Source organism: Balaenoptera borealis (assembly GCF_965194805.1).
Source record: "Balaenoptera borealis genome assembly, chromosome: 3".
NCBI lineage: Eukaryota > Metazoa > Chordata > Mammalia > Artiodactyla > Balaenopteridae > Balaenoptera > Balaenoptera borealis.
Window position 1 is genome coordinate 48,391,680 of NC_138866.1, and position 23,304 is coordinate 48,414,983.

The following is a 23,304-nucleotide window of genomic DNA, read 5'->3' on the forward strand; positions in this document are numbered from 1 at the left end:
TATGGACATTCCTTAAAACACTAAAAATAGAACTACCATACGACCCAGCAATCACACCACTGGGCATATACCCAGAGAAAACCATAATTCAAAAAGAGTCATGTACCACAATGTTCATTGCAGCTCTATTTACAATAGCCAGGACATGGAAGCAACCCAAGTGTCCATCGACAGATGAATGGATAAAGAAGGTGTGGCACATATATACAATGGAATATTACTCAGCCATAAAAAGAAACAAAATTGAGTTATTTGTAGTGAGGTGGATGGACCTAGAGTCTGTCATACAGAGTGAAGTAAGTCAGAAAGAGAAAAACAAATATCGTATGCTAACACATATATATGGAATCTAAAAAAAATGGTTCTGAAGAACCTAGGGGTAGGACAGGAATAAAGACACAGACATAGAGAATGGACTTGAGGACACGGGGAGGGGGAAGGGTAAGCTGGGACGAAGTGAGAGAGTGACATGGACATATATACACTACCAAATGTAAAATAGATAGCTAGTGGGAAGCAGCCGCATAGCACAGGGAGATCAGCTCGGTGCTTTGTGACCACCTAGAAGGTTGGGATAGGGAGGATGGGAGGGAGACGCAAGAGGGAGGAGATAAGGGGATATATGTATTTGTATAGCTGATTCACTTTGTTATAAAGTAGAAACTAACACACCATTGTAAAGCAATTATACTCCAATAAAGATGTTAAAAAATAAATAAATAAATAAAATAAAAGATTTTGTCTTATGAAATGAACAATAATGAGATGCACAGAAAATCCATAAATTTTTAAAGGAATTCTATCATATTGGAGTAAGCATCTAAAATGATAGGAGACCTCAAGACCCCCAACTTTCTACAGTCAGTATGCAGGTTGAGAAAATTACTTTGCTGCAATCATAGGCCATTTATATTAAAACAGAAAAGACATCTCAGAAGACGGAGCCAAGAATCCAGATGGTTGAATCTAGAGCAGACCTAGACCCTAATCTAGGGTCTAGGCCTGCTTGAGTAGTAAAACCCAATAATATAGATAGATAGATCTGATAGATTTCAGATTCAGATAGAAAAAGATAGATAGATTTCTATCTGAAAGATAGATTTCAGATAGAAATAGATAGATTTCTATCTGAAAGATAGATTTCAGATAGAAATAGATGGATTTCTATCTGAAAGATAGATTTCAGATAGAAATAGATTTCTATCTGACAGATAGAAAGATAGATTTCAGAATTGCTTTGAACCAATTACTGCTATTGCCTCCTATTATTCTATTTTTGAATGGGAATGTCTATTGGGGTTACCACGTCCCTGTTTCAACATTTTATGTTGGGTGTATGGTTTAGTTTACAAGCAGAATTTAGAGGAAATAAACAGGACTTGTTAGGTTGGAAGGTAAACCTTAATCTCTAGCTGACGAGGAACTATACATGAGAAATCCTATCTATATCTGTACCAGATTCAGATCACAAGATCATGGACTTTGAGCCCAATGTGGTCATTGGATGAGACCTCAGGGGTCTTGGGCGGGCAGTGTATATTTGTCCTATGCGATGAATTGAAATAATTGTGGCCAGAGGGTGAACTTGATGAATTAAAAATGACCACACATTATTTACAAATCTTTTAATTAAGAGGTAGAGTTTATTCCTCCTACACTTTGAATCTGGCCTTTTTACTTTCTTTGTCCAGTTAAATGAGGTAGAAGTGGTATTGTGCAACATCCAAGCCCAGATCTTGACCTTGAGAGGCCTTACAGTTTCTATTTTTGCCCTCCTGGTACTCTGAGGACACCACACTGTGATAAAGCCCACATGAAAGGCCATTCCAGCTGTTCCATCCAGTGCTATCTGAGGCCCCAGACGTGAGAGTGTCACCATCTTAAATCTGTAGCTGACTGCAATCACATGAATAGGTCCAGGAAAACCCAGAGGAAGAACAACTCAGACAAAGAACTGTGAGAAATAATAAACCACTGTTATTAATAAACTATTGTGAGGTGGTCTTTTCTACAGCAACATATAATTAGTATCTATCCACGGTCTAACAGGGAATAGAGGTGAACAGATGGGACAGGCTTTCTGGCAGAGGTGTGACTTGGATTCTACTGTGGTTGGGATGCTGTTACCACCATGTTTTTCATCACGTGGACCTCTCCAAAGTGCTACTCACAACATGGCAGCTGGCTCCCCCCAGAGTGAGTGAACTGGGAGAGGGAGAAAGTGGCCAAAATGGAAGCCACAGGGCTTCCCTGGTAGCACAGTAGTTAAGAATCCGCCTGCCAATTCAGGGGACATGGGTTCAAGCCCTGGTCCGGGAAGATCCCACATGCCATGGAGGAACCAAGCCCATGTGCCACAACTACTGAGCCTGCGCTCTAGAGCCCACAAGCCACAACTACTGAGCCCATGCACTGCAACTACTGAAGCCCGCGTGCCTAGAGCCTGTGCTCTGCAACAAGAGAAGCCACCGCAATGAGAAGCCCGTGTACCACAACGAAGGGTAGCCCCTGCTCACCACAACTAGAGAAAGCCCGCGTGCAGCAATGAAGACCCAATGCAGCTAAAAAAAATTAAAAATAAAAAATAAAATGGAAGCCACAACGTCTTTTATAACTTAATATCAGAAGTGACATATCATTACTTCTCCTGTATGCTACTGGGCACACTGACCAAACCTGATGGAATGTGGGAAGGGACCACCAGGGTGCTAATATCAGGAGACAGGGATCATTAGGGGCCATCCTTCAGGCTGGCTACAACATAAACCAGGAAATGAAAAAATGTATTTCACATCCTTGTCTTCATTTCAAGAATCTCAAAGAGGCTAATTTTCGCATACCCTGTATTTCTCCTCTGACCTACTCATTTATCATGGGTTTTACCCATTTCTCTTTACTTTCCAACTTATCCCTTACCTGTTTATCCCCCTCTCCCAGTTCATCAGGCCATGGAACATGGCATCTCAGGTCTTCATGACTGACTGAAGGCAACTGCAGCAGTCAACTGGCTCAGCAGGGTCCTCTGTTAGAAGCCTCGGTGATGGGAAGACAGACCCTCAAAGATCAGAACCCCTCAAATTTTTGCAGAGGAGAACGATAAATGAATTCAGCTCAATAAAAAGCAGCCCAGCCTGGGATTGTAAGGAAACAAGTCCCTGTGTTTGTTGCTGGTGACATGTGAGGTTTCCAAGGAAAGCAATCTGTTATAACAAATCCAGCTATTTGTTATAAATATTTGTCATACTTTTTGATTCACTGATGTCTTCTTTGGAGAACATACCCTCCAAAAACAAGAACATCAACAAATAGAAAAAGTGAAGTTGTATTCTTTGAACCATCTCAAATGCTCAATAACAAGGAATTGGTCTGAGTAACAGGACAGAAAACTATATCAGCATAAGTGACAAGCATGTCATTTCACTGACACTGACCTGTGTCTGTGAAATAAAACTATGTGAGAAACACAAAGTAGGGCATATGTAAGTAAACACACACTGCTAAGATCAAGGTTTGGAAAATCAGAAGTGATACAAATAGACTATTGTTGATTAGGATCTTGGGGGTTAAACTGTTTTCATGAGAAGACCATCTCCTCGGAAGTCATCTGTCTTTGAGATGACTAGGAAACTATTAAGCCTTAATAGGAGCTGATTTCCAGTAACCCAAACAACATCCTCTGAGTCTTGGTTTCCTTGTTCACCAAATAGGTGTCACATACCTAAATCCCAGGACTGTAAAGATTAAATGAGATGAACTGTCTGCGTCCATTCTGCCCACTGGGAAGGGGTTTATAATCCAGGTGGAGGAAGTGTGGAATGAGGGAAGCAACCTGGGCTTTGCATTCTGCCCCCACCACACTTAGTAGCTTAACTCTTTCTTACCCTCAACTTCTTCAACTGTAAATGGTCCTTTCTACCTTGCAAGGTTCTGTCGGGGTTAAATGTTGCATCATATGTACAAAGGCTAGTAGAGTACTCAGCACATAGTAGGTGCTCAATTAATATTAGTCCCCTTCTTTTTTGTTAACTCAAATCTCCAACTCTTTCATTCTCTTCAAATAAAATGAAAAATAAGGGAAACCCTTTGAAACTGGAAACAAGCAAGTTAAGGCCAAATTTCAAAAAAGTGATATTTCACTAGTTCATTGCCAAGTCACACAATAAAAATAGTTTGTAAGAAGTCAAAGGGGATAGGGTCTTGACGCACTACTCAAGTTAACCAAAGGGCCATCCAATGGTCTTGGTGCAGGGGCTGATCTGAGCCCTTTCCTGACATCCCTAGTCTTGGGAGACAAGATCCATATCACAGAACAGTTTGCCTATAGGTTGAAAACATAAAGGGGTTCAAGATGTGAGAGTATCCCCCAGAAATAAGCCTAGGGCACGATTTGTGAATTGTGGAGCCCAAGGGTGAACAGCCTGGAGACCACAAACTCCTCCTCAGAGGAGTTTCCAACAGCACTAAGAGTGGTCCTTGATGAAACAGAAACCACCCCTAAAGGAGAACTCCATCTTCCAGGTAGGTTCTGGGGAATAAACTAGCTGAAAGTCAAGGAAAGGGAAAGAACAGGTTATGGATACTCCCAGACTCCTCTTAACACTGGAGTCTGTCTCCAAAATCACCAGCACAGTGGAAGGAAAACATATGCTCCTTTAGAATTAAGGTCAGCCTCAAATAGCAAAGAAAGAACAAGATGCATGGCCCTTGTTTGTAAACAAAGACCAAGATAAATGTCGGCTGCCAGACCTCAAAGGGAGGTATGACAGGCCACTTGCAGGGGGAAGCCACAGGTGGCAGAGCGAGCCCTTCGGTCTCCCTGCTGGTCTCTGGCAGATCTTTTCAGAGGCATCCCAAAAGAGCAGAGAGGCTAAGGGGGCCAGAAGGGCACCGAGCCCAGCACCCTCCCCACAGGTCTGTGCTGTCTTCTGGCCAACGTTCAAGCATTTATACACTTGATCATCACTCTCACCACAGCTGTGGTTGAATGCTTTTGAGTCAGGCATTCAGATGTGAATCTCCCAACAACAGGTAAATGGCTAAGTCTCAATTTCCTTGTCTGTATAATGGGATTACCAGTAGTCCCCCACCTCGTAGGTGGTTGTAAAGAGTAAATGAGATCATGTATGCAAAGCTTTCAGCACAGTGCCTGGCACATAGCCAGTACTCACAAATAGTAGGTGCTATTATTATTTTTATTCTGTTGCTGTTGTTGATTTTCCCTTGTGCTTGGTCATGTCACCCAGGGGAGCATTTCTCACCAGAACTGGGAGACATGCAGAGCTGAGGGACCATCAATGACCAATCAGACAGTTTCCAGAGTGGGGAAGGGTACTATTGACGGCAACCACGAGAAGCAGCAGCTGTAGGGAAGAAGTGAAGAGGAAGGGCGTGTGCTGGTCATGAGACAACGTTCGCATCTATCAGCCTTGCTCCTGCGTCTGCTGCAGGCCAGCTGAGAAGCCAGCTTCTCAGGGCAGCAGAGGGACCAGGGCTGGTCTGCAAGGAGGTTCAATCATGTCTGCTGAGGGCTCAGGGGCCATTTACAAGTGATGTAAAATGAAGAAGAAGGTCCCCTGGGAGGCACCTGGAGAAGACTCCTCCATAGGGATAGGGGTTCTGCCTACCTCCCTCCTCCACCCTCACTCCCACAGGGTTTGGGGAAGAAAGCAGGGCAGAGAAGGCACCACCCGTGCCTCGGGGCCAAGCATCTCGCCAAGGACCAGCGCCTCACTCTCACCCTGGGAACTCGAGACTCACAACAGGACCCAAATCATACAGCAGAGCTCTGCTATTGATCAGCCTCAGAGCACTGGATTTTAAGGAAGGTACTGTTTATTTTCAACAGGGTGTCATTTCCGACTGGAACACAAGATATACTTTTCTAGCAGGTCGGTACACAAGTAGCTCCGATAACCAGGCCACCTTAGGAGCCCCGTTACGGTAATTGCACTAAATCTCTGGGGTTGTCTTTTCGTTGGTAACACAAATAAGAGGTAAGTAAAGGTTACTGAATAGGAAATTCAACACGATATATATATAGTCCAGGGCCTAGGACAGTGCCCAGAACACAGAGGTGCTGATTAATGTTTGCAGAATCAGTGTTTACTGAAGTTCATTTAAAAATAGCCCAGCAGTGATCTGCAACCCAGTGTATCAGGAGAGTGTCTCCTCTCTCTCACAAACACACACACACACACACACACACACACACACACACACACACAATGGCAAACAATAGGAAACCTCAATATACGGTCATTTAAAAAAATGATGTAATAACACAACTCACAAATATTTTCTCTGACAATTGATTCTCTGGTTGCTGACTCTCAAACTTCGTTTCCTTTTAAAAGGTAGACCTAAAAATTCTCATAGAACTCCATTTTGTTCTTTTCCATACTCCCTTTATGACTTCCTTCTATCATGTGCGCATCATATTTTACCTTTACAACACTAGGGATCTGGTTATGACAAACTCTGTAACAGCCCATCATACTCACTCTATGAGGTCTTGTCTAGTTTTACTAAGTTATATCCCTTATACAGAAGTGCATGACCCTAAAATACATAAAAGTCATTTTTGCAACCCACAGAGTGAGCATGTAACTGATACGAATGTAACTGACACTTACTTAACATTTATGTCTCCTAATAACTTCTTTTTTAAAAAAATTTATGGTGGTATCTCGCAAGAAGTCACTTGATGGGCTCTTGAAAAACTCAGAATAAAGCAATATATCAAAGGGGGCCTGTCTTCTGGTCAGTTCATCATCTGTGTTTTTGTGAGTGTTCTTAACAAAGGTGATTGTGTGTCTGGAGTATGGGACACATACATATGTAAACATGCACACTACAAGTGAAAATCCAGAGAACGCAGAAACTGTCTAATTCATCAAGACATGAATTTCTTCCTGGTACTGACTGCAACAGCTATTACATTGGACCACCCAAGAAACCCCCTCCCCAAAAAACAAATCATGGGACAGGTTCTCCGACAGTAGGACCAATCCTCTCATTAGTCTGGGATGGTTGATGGACAGAAATCACATTATTTAAATCCTTTGTTGATTCTGTGCCCAATATACTGACATTTAACATTAAATTTGCCTTCAAATCATATTTTACAAAAAACAAAAGGTAAGAAAAACCATTCTTTTCCTACCTGATGCTGTAGCCACCAGAAGCCAGGCTGCTGCTCTCTGAATGGGACAGACTTCAGGATTTAATCTTCAGCAACCTCCCCTGGAACCAGAACCATCGGAAGAAAACTTTCAGTTGCTATGAGCAAGCAGACTGTTTACTTCCAGCCAATTCTTTCTCATTCCCATGGCTTGATGAGTGCCAGAGTAGGGTGCTTAAGAAAGGATGTCTGGGGAGGAAGGGGTAGAGTTTGGGAGAAAGAGAAGAGACAGTTCCCAAGGAAAGGATTCGTTCACCCAAAACCCTTCCTTCAAGCAAAGGAAAGCCCTCTTTTTCAGCTTTAATTTCTCATGGAAGATCTGCCACTGCATTACTCACAGGTAATTACTACATTGCCCCTTTACAAACAGCAGACATACTTTTTGGGCGAGCCTCCAGATTTCTGATTCATGCCTGTACCTGTCCACAGGGATAGCGCTGTGCCTGGGAAAATTGGGAGGGCAACAAGCCCGCCCAAAGGGAGGACACAGTCTAGACTATTAATCAAGTTCTTGGGATAAAATGTGATCAAAAAGATCAGAGGCTGGTGTGAGCCCCTCCATCCATAGGGCACCCACCTCACTCATGGAATCACCTGGTTAGGGCTCAAACTTTTTCCAAGTAGACCAGCCCCTACACTTTATCAAGCTTCAACTTGTTTCCCCAAAGAAGAAAGGAGGAGCAAGGATTACTATCACAAAAGGAATGTGGTTTTCTTACTTAATCTGAGCAGTCGATGTAGGAGAGTCAAAGACGATCGATGTACAATTACAGCTCCTTTAAGTTTAATATCTGAAAGACAGGGTTTAAGAAGACATTTCAGTGATAAGCAAGTGTTACAGAGGCTTCAGGTTTGATTCATTTCTAGCTTCCAAGAACGGGAGGTAACACAGTAAAGAGGACAAGGCAAAGAGGTAGAAATTGGAAAATCGTGGGTCTGCTATTTACTAGTGTGACTTAGTCTGGTTTCCAAATAAATAAAGTGAGAAGACTGGGCGGCAAGATCTGCACAATAATAGAACATCATCTCTCACTTTTACATCTATCCACCTTGTTCTTTTATTGACACTTCAGTTCTCCTCTGGGGAATCACCCCTTCCTCTCAGCTTATTTGCATGGGGTTGGTAACACCCACAGCCTTCTTCAGAAACATACATATGGCCAAGTCCAGCCAATCGGAGTCACTGATAGATTCAGAGATGGATTCGTGCCAACAGGAGTCATTTCTGGGACTTGCTGGGAAGAGGAGTTATCTTGCTGTGGCCACTAATCTGATGAAGCAGAGCCTTGTGCTTCTGGTGGCCATTCTAGGGAAAGAGGGACTGCATGAAGGTAAAGCCACTGCAGAGGAAAGCACAGCTTAGAGATGGCAAGAGACCAATTCCTAAGGATGTCATTTGAAGACTTAGATTCAGCCATGACAAACCATTTTTCTTTGAATTCCTTAAAAAATTTTCCTTTAGTTCCTTAAGCCTGTTTCTGTTAGGTTTCTGATGCTTGCCACTGAAAAACTGCCAGCTAATATGAATCCCTTGTAAGTGGCCTCTACCATCTAACACTACTGCTTTTTAACATTTATAGCCACAATGATCTGGGTGGCGTGGGGAGGCATAAGGCTGATAAATCGGTTTCCTTTTGAAGCACTCTTGGAAATTTTTGTTTTTTAAAGACTAAGCCTGCATAGCAGAGAGATGTAGAAGTAAGGTAAATTCTGGTGAAAGATTTTAAAATTCTTTATTCTTCTCTCTGAATACAGCTCTTTGTAAAAAATCAAATTCAAAAAATGCACAAAGGTGAAATGCACCAAGTGAAAATCTCCCATAATTTTACCTTCCAGAAATAACCATGGATAATGTTTTAGTGGTTTGCTATTCAAAATGTGATCCACAGACCTTGGCCTGGATCTGGTTACAAATGCAGAACCTCAGGCCTCAATCCAGTCTTGGATTTTAACAAGGCCCCCAAGCAATCTGTGTGCACATCAAAGTCTAAAAAACCTTGGCCTAATGTATAAACATTTTTTTCTTCTAGTTGCCAGCATTTTTTGGCACATTTAATCTGTTGACTTTTTATTTTACTGATTTTGTAAAAAAAAGACATATATGAATACAATGAATCAGAAACAGTGAAATCAAAATCCTTTACAAACATAAGTAATTCATTTACTGGGACCATATGCAAATTATAAAGGTGTTACAAACCCATACAGACCCTAGGACACATATAGTAGCAAACTATCCCAGGACAAGATACACTACAGCTGTGGTTCTCCACCAGCTGGAGGTCACACTGCCAGCCCCACATCCAGAGTTTCCAGTTCAGTAGGATTGCAGGGTGCTGGGGGTGGAGCGGATAAGGCCTAGGAATCTGCATTTCTAACAAGTTCCTGGGTAATGCTGATGCGGCAGGTCCCAGAACAACATTTCACCAGTGTTTCAAAAACAAATCTGGTTTTTTACTATACGTATATACATACACTATTCTGAACCTTGCTTTTTTCACTTAATACTGTATCTGACATCTTTCCATGTCAACCATGTAGCATTACATCATTCCTCAGGCTGCAAGGTCAGAGATTTTCAGCCGGTATGTTGAACGTATGTTGAGTATATGTTGAATAACACAGAAGGGAATCACTGGCATCTTCAACGTAAGGACAAGCATCCCCACGACTGGAATCATCACTTGCAATATTAAATAAGCATCGTATGTTTGAGGCTACAGATAAGCAAAGGTCTGGACAGACCAGGAAAGTGATCAGCATCGTGCAAGGGCCACCGAAGATACAACGAGAATGTAATTTAAAAACTTCCACATTAAAAGCCAAGAGTCAAGCCAAGGTCTTTGTGTGAGGACTCGGGAGGAAGGGTTATGTCCTCAGCTGGCATGGAATGCTCTCAAATTTCTCAGCTCAAACTTTTTTTTTTTTTTAACATCTTTATTGGAGTATAATTGCTTTACAATGGTGTGTTAGTTTCTGCTTTATAACAAAGTGAATCAGCTATACATATACATATATCCCCATATCTCCTCCCTCGTGCGTCTCCCTCCCACCCTCCCTATCCCACCCCTCTAGGTGGACACAAAGCACCGAGCTGATCTCCCTGTGCTATACGGCTGCTTCCCACTAGCTATCTGTTTTACATTTGGTAGTGTATATATGTCCATGCCACTCTCTCACTTTGTCCCAGCTTACTGTTCCCCCTCCCCAGGTCCTCAAGTCCATTCCCTACGTCTGTGTCTTTATTCCTGCCCTGTCCCTAGGTTCATCAGAACCTTTTTTTTTTTTCTTTAGATTCCATATATATGTGTTACAGTTGTTTGTTTTTCTCTTTCTGACTTACTTCACTCTGTATGACAGACTCTAGGTCTATCCACCTCACTACAAATAACTCAATTTCGTTTCTTTTTATGGCTGAGTAATATTCCATTGTATATATGTGCCACATCTTCTTTATCCATTCATCTGTTGATGGACACTTAGGTTGCTTCCATGTCCTGGATATTGTAAATAGAGCTGCTATGGAGAACAGTATGGAGGTCCCTTAAAAAACTAAAAGTAGAACTACGATACGACCCAGCAACCCCACTACTGGGCATATACCCTCAGCTCAAACTTTTGAGGAGTAAGGTATGACTTTCATACTGCCTTGGCAAATCTAAGTCTCATGTCCAGTCAGCTCTGAAAATAAACTTCTCATATAAGAGAGCTGTGATGCATAGGAAAGGCATCCTCCATCTTCTCAAGCTGGTGGTTGGTGAGGGGCCCTCTAAGAGCTGCAGTCTCCGACTTCTTAAAAGCCCACCATCCACAGATGCTGTGAGCTTGGTTAAACACTTGGCAAGATTATGGAGACATCACGTGAGCTGTAATCACACTGTGTTCTTCTGGGGACCTTTCAGGGCATAATCTAAGTCCTCTGTTCATTTCTCTTTGAGGACAGAAGTATCATGGGACAAACACAGACCCAAGAAGCTTCTCACAGAGCAAGCTGCTAATGCAGCCCTTCATCGCTCAGAGGGTAGCTACCTCTGAGTAACATCAACCCAAATCCTACCTCGTTGGCTGCATTTCTAAAGAGTTTCACAACTACTTTGCCAAGCGGCAGACATTGCATTTGGGCAGGAAGGGAAGACTATGCCAATGTGAGAACTCGGTACCCATTATCCATCCCACTTGCCTCCTATTACGCAGAGGTTGGAAAGCTAAAAGCTATGTTTCCCGGGCTCCTTGGAGCCGGGGTTTGGTTTGCAAATCAACCCTGCCAATAGATGCACGTGCCGGGAGATCTGGAAGATGGACGTGAGGGTGGGACTGTTTTCCTGCTGCTTCTACTGCTGCTATGGGCAGACAGGAGCTATTCTTCAGCAGTGCCCCAGCGTCCAGGGATCAGGCTCCGGCTGCATGACTGCTGAGGGGCTGTTCTGGTGGTGGCAGTGGAGCTTTCCCAGTTGTTTCACTGCAGCTACGGTGATGTGTTCAGTTCAATCAGTGAACTCCTGGTCACGCCCTGCTCCTCCTGACTGTAGCAGCAGGAGGCACAGGGGGCTTCCCCTGGCAGGTCAGACAGTCATTTGTTCTGGGAGTCATCCTGGAGTCCCAGCCTCGCAGCCCCTCTTCCAGCCTTCCCAACAATTTTGAGATCTTCAAAAAGGCGCCTTGTCTATGGATAGTTGCTAGTTGCTGTTTCTGTGAGGAGGACGGAAGTGGGAAACCACCAAGTGCGCCATCTTGCTGACGTCACTCTCCATAAATTCTCAGTTAACTCAGGTGCCAGGACTCCTCAAACTTCAATCACAGTCCTGATGAAGTCAGATTTCACTCACCAAAAATTCTGAAATTCCTGGGTTAAATTTCTTTCTGCTTAAGAAAGGAGATTGTGTTTCCCATAACTGAACCCTGACACAGATCCTAATTGAAACACAAGTCCTGAGTTTCTCTAGATAGTTCCTAAAACTTTTCAGACCCTCATTAAAGTAGGGCTAACGCTATTGTTTTTATTTACCTTTTATGCTAGGCTATCATTTTGGCATTTGGTGTTAAAAATAAAGATATAAATTTTAAATGGAAACATTTGCTTTTAACAAAGACTTATTGAACGTCTTCTATGTTCAAGGCACCATGCTAGACACCCCAGTGCTAAGACAACATGGCATAATGGAAATAGCATACACTCTTCATGAGGAATTGATTTTTGGCTTTGCCCTATCCATGTGGCCTTGGGCAAATTACTGAATCTCTCCAAGCCTCAGTTTTATCATCAAGATGAATAGAGATACTAAGAATTATCTCTAGGATTGTTCTAAAAGTTACACAAAACATGGAAGTGTCCAAAACCATATGTAGTACATAAAAGATGCTCATTACAGCTTAATTCCCTTCCTTTTTCCTAAAACATGTAAAAATGAAATGATTAAAAAATAAATTTTGAGTAATCTTCAACAGTATTTGCTTGTCATTTTCAAATCAAATTTTGTCACCTCCCTGATTAAAATCCTCTAATGGTTTCTCATGGTACGTAGAAAACAATTCAAACTCCTTGCAAGCCTGCAAGGTCGTAACAAGCCCCTAGTGCATTCCTAGTTATTGTCGTATTATGCCTATTTCTGTTCTTCAGACAGATTCTCCCACTTGGTAAGAATTTTTGTGGCATTCCTGAAGTTGACTATTTCCAGTGATTCGCAATGAGCAGAGATGGAGTAAAAGACACAATTCTGACTCCCTGGTAAAGACAGGGCATGGGAACACTGGCAGAGCCCTTCTTCCAGCCTGCTCTGTGGCAATTCAAGATTTGTTCTAGAAACATGAATTGAAGAGCCTCTCCGTGGGCCCTGGAGGTAGTATGCGCCTTCAGCCAGACATGGGTGTGGGCTTCTGCAGTCTCCATGACACTGTGTGCTCGGGCTGGCTCCAGAAAGAGGGCCTACACCCCGCCCACGGGCCATGACATAAGCCTCAATCAACATTTCAGGTGGTCAGCAAACAGCTCTAGGGAACAAGTGGATTTGAGCCCAAAGTAGGTAAAGCCAGATAATTCTATTGGAGGCAGCATCTATTTTATGACACGGAAAGCACTAATCAAATTCAGATGCTCATCCTTGGCTAGACATGTTTTTCTTCTCTATACTGAAACGATCCCCATTCTACAGTCCCTGAAACTTCCAACTCTTCCGAAAAATGGCAAGAGTGGAGGTTCTCACCACCATACTGCTTGCCTTCTTCCCCTTATACCCAGGGGAAAACACAATTATAAGCATGATTTGAACAAACAAATTAAAACATAATACAAATTGGGGCCAGTTCCCGGAAAAACAAAAGGGCCTGTTCTGCATATGCCCTGATCTCTGTTACTGATTTACTGGCTGAATGGCCCACTCCAGAAAGCATTTGGAGGAGCCCACGTGCCAGAAAACACTCTAACGCTTTCCAGTGTTCAGTCAAGTGACTGGGAGTCTTCCTTTGACAGTACAAATTTATTGTAAGCTGGCCACTTGTCAGGACCTAGGATATAACTTGTCTGCAGCGTAAAAGCTATAAAAAAAGCCAGCTTGAGTGATCAGAGAAAACATGATCTAAGGGACCTCAACCTGGAATCCAGATGGTATTAACTCATGTGAAGTGTCTATGTCCTTTACACCTTATACTTTTGCAAACAGTAGGCACCTAGTGTTTTCCCTCTTACCTTTCAAGTGCTGTACTTATAAGAATGCAGCCTGCAGAGTATTGTTTTAATTTAAATGGTCTTTGCATGAATGATGAACCAAGGTGACGCTCTCTGAAACCTGAGATTTGGGCCTTAATGGATTACCCCCACCCCCAAATATTTGCTCTTTACTTTTAGTCTTATACATGTAGTTTCACAGCAATTACCTTCGACAACTGTGTTTTCAGCATATTGGTTGGAGACTCATTTCCTGAACAATGGTTACGACGTTTATATTCAGCGGGGTAAAGTGAAATACTTCCCCTCGCCTGCACCATGACCCACCACCAAGACCACCACAACTCTTACAATTCCTCCTAGATGACATCTGGCACCCACCAAACACTGTTCTGAGCACTTAGCAGGTATGATCTCACCTAAGTCCCACAGTATCACTATGCGGTAGATACTATTATTATTCCATTTTACCCATGAGGAAACTAAAGCATAGAAAGGACCAATAGCTCACTCAGAGGTATACGGCTACACATGGTGGAATCAGGATTTGAATCTAGGTAGGACACCAGACTACCCCCAATCGACATAGTCACTGTTTCTAAATATGATGCAGGGGTCTTCCAATAGGTCCCTGGAAGATACCCACTTGGAAATAGATCATTCCAGTCCTGGATTTTTAAACCAATGTTTGCTTCCTAGCCAACGTTTTCTACACAGCAGAAATACAGATATGCAATAGATATAAGCTAAAAGAATATTGGAGTAGATATCTCCCTCTTCATTTTCTTTCCCAATTTATTATTAGTCTTTGTTCTCTGCCTGGACATATACTTTGGTCCTCATAAGTCTCATTTTCAGCGACACCTTCAATTATTCAACCTCGATTGTTCCATGAATACACATGTATTTGTTAACCTTGTATCCTGGTATTGGTCTCAGAACACGTGGCACTAGATTTCAAAACATAACTGTCCTTTCACTGCTCTTCTGTTTTTCCCCCAGGTGTCACTTCTGTCCATTCCACCAACCAAGCCCTATTACAGCTCACTGGGAGTTGTAACAGCCTTCTCCCTGGCTTCCCGACTTCAGCGACCCACTCCCTCCGACCACCCTGCCTCCCGCTAACCAGACTTGCCTCTGTTACATACTCCTTCCACTCAAGTATAGACAACCTGTTGCTGATCCTATCAAAATCTGAACTCCTTTGCCTGACTTGTAAAGCCTCCATAATCTCGCCCCACCCTATCTATTCAATTTTCTTTCCCGAGAAGTCCAATACACACCCACTGAACCGGTCAGGCTGTTATCCTAACTGCAGAGGCAGCAACCCACGTGCCTCTACAACTATTTTTCCCACCGCGTATGACCTCCCCAGTGCTTTAGGTCACCAGCTAGCTAAATCTGATACATCATTCAAAGGCCCAACTTAAATCTCAGTTATGAATTAAACGTTCTCCACTGCTGCAGCACACACTGATCACTTTCTTCTCTTACATCCTATTACATTTACAAATTAATAGTAATTTATTATTTTTTTAACATCTTTATTGGAGTATAATTGCTTTACAATGGTGTGTTAGTTTCTGCTGTATAACAAAGTGAATCAGCTATACGTATACATACATCCCCATATCTCCTCCCTCTTGCGTCTCCCTCCCACCCTCCCTATCCCACCCCTCTAGGTGGACACAAAGCACTGAGCTGATCTCCCTGTGCTATGTGGCTGCTTCCCACTAGCTATCTATTTTACATTTGGTAGTGTATATATGTCCATGCCACTCTCTCACTTCGTCCTGGCTATTAATAGTAATTTAAATAACAGTAATGACTGGCTAACCCTACTGAGCACCAGGCCCTACAGGGATAAGTAGTTTCATTATAAGTAGCTTTTCTAATTTTGCAGATGAAGAAACAGAAGCACAGTACAACTCAGCTTAACACCTGATTGTTTGTTAATCATTTCATTTGTGTCACACTGATCTCCCTAACTAGCTTTCCACTTTGTTGAGAGAAGAGATGAAGATTCATATTTATTCTGTGTCTTCCACACAATTAGTGGAGTCTATGTGCACTATAAGTTATCAGTACTGTTGGTTGGTTGGTTGTACATACTGATGTTATACATCTTTTAAAACTCCTACCCTGTAAGAGTGGCACCATATTTGCACAAGTTGCAAATAAATGCTAAACAAACCCTTTCGAGCACAGAGATGAATGGTTTTGGACAATTCATAATCTACAAATGGCCCTAAGTGATTCTCTCTAATTTACCCTTACTGCGTCCGGTCCTTTACACTCTTGAAAACATATTAAAGATGGGAAACCATAGGTGAGCTGCCAGAAATCAACGACAAAATTAATTAGAATGTTTGGAGGGTTACAGGGCAGGGGAAGTTGTTAATCCTATCCTGGCCAAGAACTGGATCTTCTGTTTTTATTAAAAATCAGGTGGCAGCAAGATTTCCCCAAGTACCCAAATACTTGCACCACAGTATGATGATTTTCTCCAAATCTCTTCCAACACTTTTTTTTTTCCTTTAACAACTATGACTGGTATAGACATAACGTCAGCAAAGATAAACAGCATAGCACAGATGGGAAAAGATTATGACTTAGACTAAAGCTTCAATATTTTTTAAAAGTCACGATTATTTCTGATATTCAGTGTAGGCATAATTTCCAGTTTCTCATTTCCACACCCACTCTGTGAGGAGCACCACATGTAAGGATTCCTGAGATTCCTCTTCCCTCTCACTTCAAAATCGAAGCTTCAGCGAAAGCCAAAACCATAGAGAAAAAATTTTATTTCAAAATTCTTACATTGGCTCAAGTGCAATTCATGAATTCCTGAGCAAACTCTCATAAGCAACAAATGAACGGATTTTTTTTTTTTTTTTTTTTTTTTTTACCAACGCAACAAATAAGAAAACTTATCTTACCGAAGTCATCCCGGTTGAGTTTCCACTGACTACTCACTTTCCCTGATGCTAGCACTTCTCTTCACTTGAAAAAAAAAGTTAGATGAGAAGAAAGAAAATCATTTATATATCTTGTCTCTTTATGTAATTTCTTAAAGCCTCAGCTTATCAGAATTTCCTTCATTGCCAGCTGAAGCCAGATACATGGCCCATCTGATCCTATAATAATTCCAGTTTAAGAGATAAGCAGGCCAAAAGCATTCTCTTGAAGAAGTCAGTTTTCAAACTAAAACTACTCAGAGAAAACATTGTTTCTCATAAAATGACATTTTGTATCTTTCTCACTAATTACAAAAAAAAACCCAAAAGCCACCCACCTTTCACTGTGGATGACTTGGAATACATTCCTTCCTCCTCTTTTATCAGACCTAAGTAAATTGTTGGTCAACAGTAGGTATTAGGTTTTGCATACCGCTTTATAATCATATTCAAAACTATAATTTCTTTTCTATTTTGAATAGTCTCCAACGCTCTCTGCAAGTCATTTTGTACGTTTGTGTGTATGTGTCCTCATATCAATTTACCAATTCAATTGGATGGCAAATTCAAATACTTTTTTTTAAGAAGAGGCCATGTGGGGTATATTTTCAGCCCCCTTGTAAATCTGAAAGTGAATTCCCACAGCCTCTGCACATAAACATCCCGTTGGGTGAATATGGAATTCTTGAGACACAAGGATTCTGTCTTCTAGAACAGTCTTCAGGGTTGAGAAGTCTGAGCCCACCTTGATATTTGTTTCATTAGTAACCTGTTCATTTCTATCTAAATGCCTGAAAGAGTCTTTATTTAACCTGGAAACTCAAGTATTTTAAAAGATAAGTCTCTGTATGGGTCTGGTCATTTTAATTTTATCTCAGATCTTCTCCAGCTCAGGAAAGTTTTCTTCTGACATGTGCTTGACCGTTGCTTCCAGCATTTTGTTCCATTTTTTCATTGGGAATAAATGTAATTCTCAGATTAGATCTGTGTTTGCTGTCTTCTCTCTCAACATTTTCATCTTGGTCCTTTTCCTTATTTTGTCTTCCACTTCACTGATTTGATTTCTGCTATGTCTTCTCTGTACTGACTCTCTTTAGTACAGGTGTTTAATTCTATTAAACTTTTGGCATATTTGCCCTCATTTCTCATTTCAGCCTTTGCAAATCTTCCTTCATCCCAATCTGTTTTCTCCAGATGGCCCCTGGCTCCGATCTCATAGTGGTTAGGCCTTCTCACGTCTTTTTGAGACTACCAAAAATATGTCTGCTAAAATGTTTTTCTCTTTCCTGAAGAAATTTATTTTCAGCTGTATAATCTCACTTCAAGTTTTAACAGAAAAGCTTCCTTTCCCTTATCTTGCAGTATTCTTTCCTTAGGCCCCTTTGGGCATTTTTCTGTCTCTTCATACGGAAAAAGAGAAAAGTATGTTCCAGCCTGGCACTTGCTAGCAGACAGTATTAGTGAAGAATCTTCCTATTCCCTCACTTTCCTCTTGGGCACAAGCAAAGCAGAGCTGAAGGGCACAGAGACTCACATAGTGCCTACCTCTGTTTTCAGGATCTCCCAGATATTTAGCTATTGTAGGTCTCTGGGCATTAGATTGGGGCCCCTCCTGCTCTAACTGCTGTAATTTCCAAGTAGTAGGAGAAACTGAGAGGTAACAGAAACTGCTGTCCTGTTTTAGAGGGTAACACATAAAATCAGATGCCCTCTGAGCATGCATTGCCCCTGCCTTCTTGCAGTACTGTTTATTACACAACTAGCCCTTCCAGGACATAACACACCTCTACTTGTCTCCGTCTACCTCCTACCTGGCTGTGGTCTGGGAGACACAGTCTTTGAATGGATGTGGAAAGAGAGAAATTGATGGGTTAGGTGGGAGATTTGACTCTGGACATGACTCTGACTGGTTCAGAAGACAGTTTCTTCCCAGTTGGACTGTTTGCTCTTCTGGCCAGTGTATATTCAATGCCCTGAAATAGTTGGGAGCAAATGATGGGGGCAAGGTAACATTTGCTTTCTATTCTCTTTCACCACCAGCTAGGCTTCTCTGGTTCAGTTTGTGAGCCATGTAGCTTGTAATCTTGAGAATACGCTTCTCAATCCACCCCCCTGACAACTGCATTAGTAGACATTCCCTATGGACTTCAGCATATGGCCTTTCTCCATCTTAAATTTACATTTATTATCCATCCTTTTTTCACTCCTTTTGTGCAGTTTCATGGGTATTTTAGGATGAAACATCTCAAATATTACCTGTCTCCTCCTATGATGACCAGAGAAGTTTGTAAATAAAAATGTTTAATATTGCTAGCTAGAATGGTACAGGTAATCCATAATAGCATATCTATATTAGGTTTTGAATGCAACACAGGGAAAAGCAGAGAGGCTTTCTCATACCACTTACAGGTTCAAAGGACACAGATAAGGACCTACTGTATAGCACAGGGAACTCTACTCAATACTCTGTAATGACATATATAGGAAAAGAATCTAAAAAAGAGTGGATATACATATATGTATAACTGATTCCCTTTGTTGTATGGGAGAAACTAACACAACATTGTAAATCAGCTATACTCCAATAAAAATTTTTAAATAAATAAAAATAAATTACAAAGAACAACAACAAAGGACAGAGAAATCATTACTTATGCTAATAGCACTGTAATGGCTCATGATTTACACAGAGAGGCAAAGAAAGCTACAAGATGCAAAGTGGTCACAACCTTCACAGACCTTGGGGGTAAGAACATTCTCTGAAGTTGACAATATTATCGATTTAGAATGGGTGAAAGCCCCCAGCAAAAGTTATTCCTGAGATTACAAGGTTTCCCAGCTCTACAGTATGGAGAACAGCTTGTTCATCCAATTGAATCAAGAAAATTAAAGTATTTCTCATACCCAAGAAAGAGCCAGGTTGACCCATATACATTCTTAGGACCTGAAAGTTGTTAGTGTCAATCGATTTATAACCAAGTAAAGTGCACAGTCTCCTGATGGAGGAAATAATGAAAAATAGCTAGTCTGCTTGGAATCTAGGAAAAGGGGAAGCAGAGACTAGCAATCTGTCAGTGAGTCTCTAGTCCTGCCTAAGATGGAGAGCATGTTCTGGATCTGAACAAGCCAGAATTGTGCTGGCTAGCTGAACAAGCATTGTCATTCTCTTGGCAGGTACATCCCCGTACTGGAAATGGAGATGATCATTAACTGATGACTCTATTAATAAAATCATCTAGATCCTTTATTCTGAGTCAGTGAGCAAGCTGTCACTTTCCCTATGAGGCTTTCCCTCAGTTTAGGGGAAAAAATCTGGGCAGGAAGAATGTGGCTCTAATGCTGAATGGAAAACAGACCCTAATTCTGGAGTTCAGTGTTAACATCTTGACTCCAGCCACAGTCATTTGATATGGAGAAATGACCCATGCTGTGAGAAAAACGTTCCAAATGAATTTTTTTTTGTTCTGTCTTTCCTATATCCAAATGCCTTCTGTGATCTCCCATTGCCTTCAAACTTAATTCCAAACTTTTGAGAATTACTCTCAAGATGCTTCTCAAATTTATCCTCCATACTTTCCAGTCTGGCCCATCTTGATGCCTTCCCAAACGCCCACACTCATTCCCTCTTCCCTGCCTTTGATCATACTTTCTCTTCCTTGGCATGCCCTCTCTCTTCCTCTCCACCAATCAAAATCTCATTGGCTCCAGGGTAAGTTTAAGCCCACCCATCTCCATGAAAACTTCTCCAGCTACACTAGACCCACTAATTTCTGCATTTCAGATGTACTGCCTAGCATTTTGAGGCTTAACTCTTCCTTGCCAGTCTTAAATTGCCATTGTAGATTCCTACTGACTTTGTCACTACTCCATCCTCTTCTCTGTTATCTAAGCTTAATGAAATTTCATTACATAGTGTTTAACTGCTTGCGTATATGTCTAGTCTCTCAAATTTCTAAGGGCAGAGAAATTTCTGAACTCCCCTCTCTATCCTCACTGTGCTAATCACAGCGATGCTGACAAATAAGCACCCAAGCATTTTCTTGAATGAAATGAAATTTAAATCAGTCCATATTGTTAAAATCGAGACCTGGGTGTGGTCTCCTGTGTGCCTCTTTGCAGTGAGGTGGGTGGTATTCTAGGTCTTTCCTTAGTGAGAACAAATGGTACAGTGATTAAGAGCATGGGTTCTGGATTCAGAGAGTCCTGGATTCAAACCTCTGCTTTTTTTCTCTGCATCCTGAGGGCAAGTTTCTTAGATTCTCAAAACCAGGGTTTTCTCATCTATAAAATGGGTAGTTCACAGGGCTTTGGTTAAGATTAAATGAGACCACGTGACATGTTTAGCACAGTGCCTCACACATGGTACGTGCTGAATAAATGTTAACTTATAATGAATAAGAAGAGTTCCAAGGGACACCTTCATCTGTGTCACTCCCTTGAGAACTCTGGCATAGTTCTAGGACAAGAGAAATTTTATTGCATAAGATCTTAAGGCTTACTGGGATAAAAAAGTAATGAAAGCATTAAAATTAGCCCCCAAACCAGGATTATCAGTCCTTAGTAATGAGTGGGAGACAATGATGCTTTCACTTCAGATGTGTGTGGCTGGGAGCAAGAGAAAGAATAAGGGAAGAGAATATTGCTCTAGGAAAGCAGAAAATTCCCTGAGATGAAGCCAAAAGCCTGTGCCATCAGTCCAGAACCAGCCAAGGAGGTGGCTGGCGCGACTCCAGATAGCATCTTCAAATGAAGTGAGTACTAGTTCCAACCTGTTCTAGTTTCCTCAACTGAGGGTGCGTAAAACAGGAAAAACAAGACTCCCTCTGGAAGTGTGAAGTGCTGTGCTCACTTACTGGCCTCACCACTCTAGGTGGGCAGAAGCTGTGATCACTGGAGGTGATCCGTGAGGTTCAGAGTCAGCTGGGGCAGTAGAGGAGCAGCAGTGATGGTGGCCACATGGGACTGGAGTTGGAAACTGCAGCAGAAACTGACCACTGGCTGGGTAAAGACCGTCCTTTACTGGAAGCCTTTTAAAATGAGATGGGGTATGAAGTCAAACCAAAGTAAAACTGGGAGGTAGATGGCTGAGAGCCACATAGAAGTGTAATTCAAGGCCAAGTTCTGATTGTCCCTAAGGGTATGGCCCCAGAAAATTGTGGTTGTAAATAATTATCCTAGAGTTGGGGAGCATAAGCATAGGACGGGCAGGGGCATAATCCCAGGCCCTCGCTTCTTCCCAGTACTTCCACTGTTGGCCTAGGTGCTCTCATTTGGATGGCCTCCCAAATGATTTAACTCATTATACTTAATTTGAAAATTATTTCCCAACTGCTCAAGGGTATCGACTAATAAGTGTTCTACGGGTAGCCATTAGGTCTTATCACATGTAGGGGCAAATATTCTCCTACAGAAGCATACAGCACATTATTCTTAATTGAATTTGGTAACAGACTTAAAGCACAATCTGGGGATTAACTTGCTAAAGTGGTTAAACAAAGATTTTTGGCGCCTGAGTGCTTGAGTACTAAGAACATTTCAAAGATACACATGACTCAAGTCAAACCAGAAACCTGGGTGAGGGGAACCGGGCTGCACTGAATTCTTGGCAGGGCTGCTTCAGCTGTGAGTCTAAGTTAGGTGACAAGTTAGAGGACAAGATTCAGGAACTGAAGAGGAGGGCTCCTGTTTGTTCCCCTTGAACAGGTATTTTTCTCAGGGCTAAAACCATCCCTTCAGCAGTTGAGCAAAGGAAAGGGATCCACCCAGATATTCTGAACCTTCACAAGTGCCTTGGTGTAGCTTTTCAACCTACACTATGCTGGATCCTAGGTGGGCCCTTTGAATCTGGTAAACTGTGTCCTTCACTTATGGGAAACATTCTTATATTGGCTCCTGGGTAATTTCCACTTCTACTTTTTTTTTTTAAAAAAACTCATTATTTGAATGCTGGATCTTCTAGAGCAATTCTCTCAGGTTCTTATTATTTATCTACCATTTTCCATCACTGTTGTTTTCTTTGTTGTTGTTTCACTTACTAGAAGGTTTCTCCAACTTTATCATCCAAATCTTCTTTTAACATATATATTTCAAATTTTCAGTTACCATATATTCATTTTCCAAGAGCTCTGAATGTTTTTTAAAAATTAATGAGCACTTTATAATAAGACTAAGTCGTTAGGAAGACACAACAATCACAAATATATATGCATTTAATAAGAGCCTCAAGACACGTGAAAAAAATTGACAGAATTAAGGATAGAAATGGTTCCACAATTATATGAAGAGACTTTAGCATCCATCAGTATGCAATTCAGAGAAAAACGAGATAAAACATCTGCATAGACACAGAAGATGTGAACAACACCATCAATCACCACCTAATTGACATTTATGAAACACAACATCCAACGACTGCAGACTATGTGTTCTCTTCAAGTGCACAGAGCAACTTCACAAAGATAGGCCATACACCAGACAATAAAACAGGTCAATTGGGGCTTCCCTGG

At 41.7% G+C, this 23,304-nt stretch overlaps 1 protein-coding gene and 2 long non-coding RNA genes across 8 annotated transcripts in view; 2 read left to right on the plus strand and 1 right to left on the minus strand.

Moving 5' to 3' along the window:
* The window catches only part of FRMD6 (FERM domain containing 6), a 260,583-nt gene extending 253,071 nt beyond the window's left edge, over positions 1-7,512 (minus strand). For 5 of the 6 annotated variants that reach the window (XM_082384835.1, XM_082384828.1, XM_082384834.1 and 2 more), the window contains exon 1: positions 7,163-7,512. The gene's annotated coding sequence lies outside the window, so the exon portion shown is untranslated. The remainder of the gene's footprint in view (positions 1-7,162) is intronic. The other variant, XM_082384832.1, reaches the window with a different exon arrangement.
* Positions 1-23,304, plus strand: part of LOC309625419 — a 606,027-nt gene that overhangs the window by 433,446 nt on the left and 149,277 nt on the right. The gene's annotated exons all lie outside the window — the stretch shown is intronic.
* LOC309625413 overlaps positions 7,901-23,304 on the plus strand; it is a 28,570-nt gene continuing 13,166 nt past the window's right edge. Inside the window, exon 1 of the long non-coding RNA XR_014242509.1 lies at positions 7,901-23,284. This is a non-coding gene — a long non-coding RNA (uncharacterized lncRNA). The remainder of the gene's footprint in view (positions 23,285-23,304) is intronic.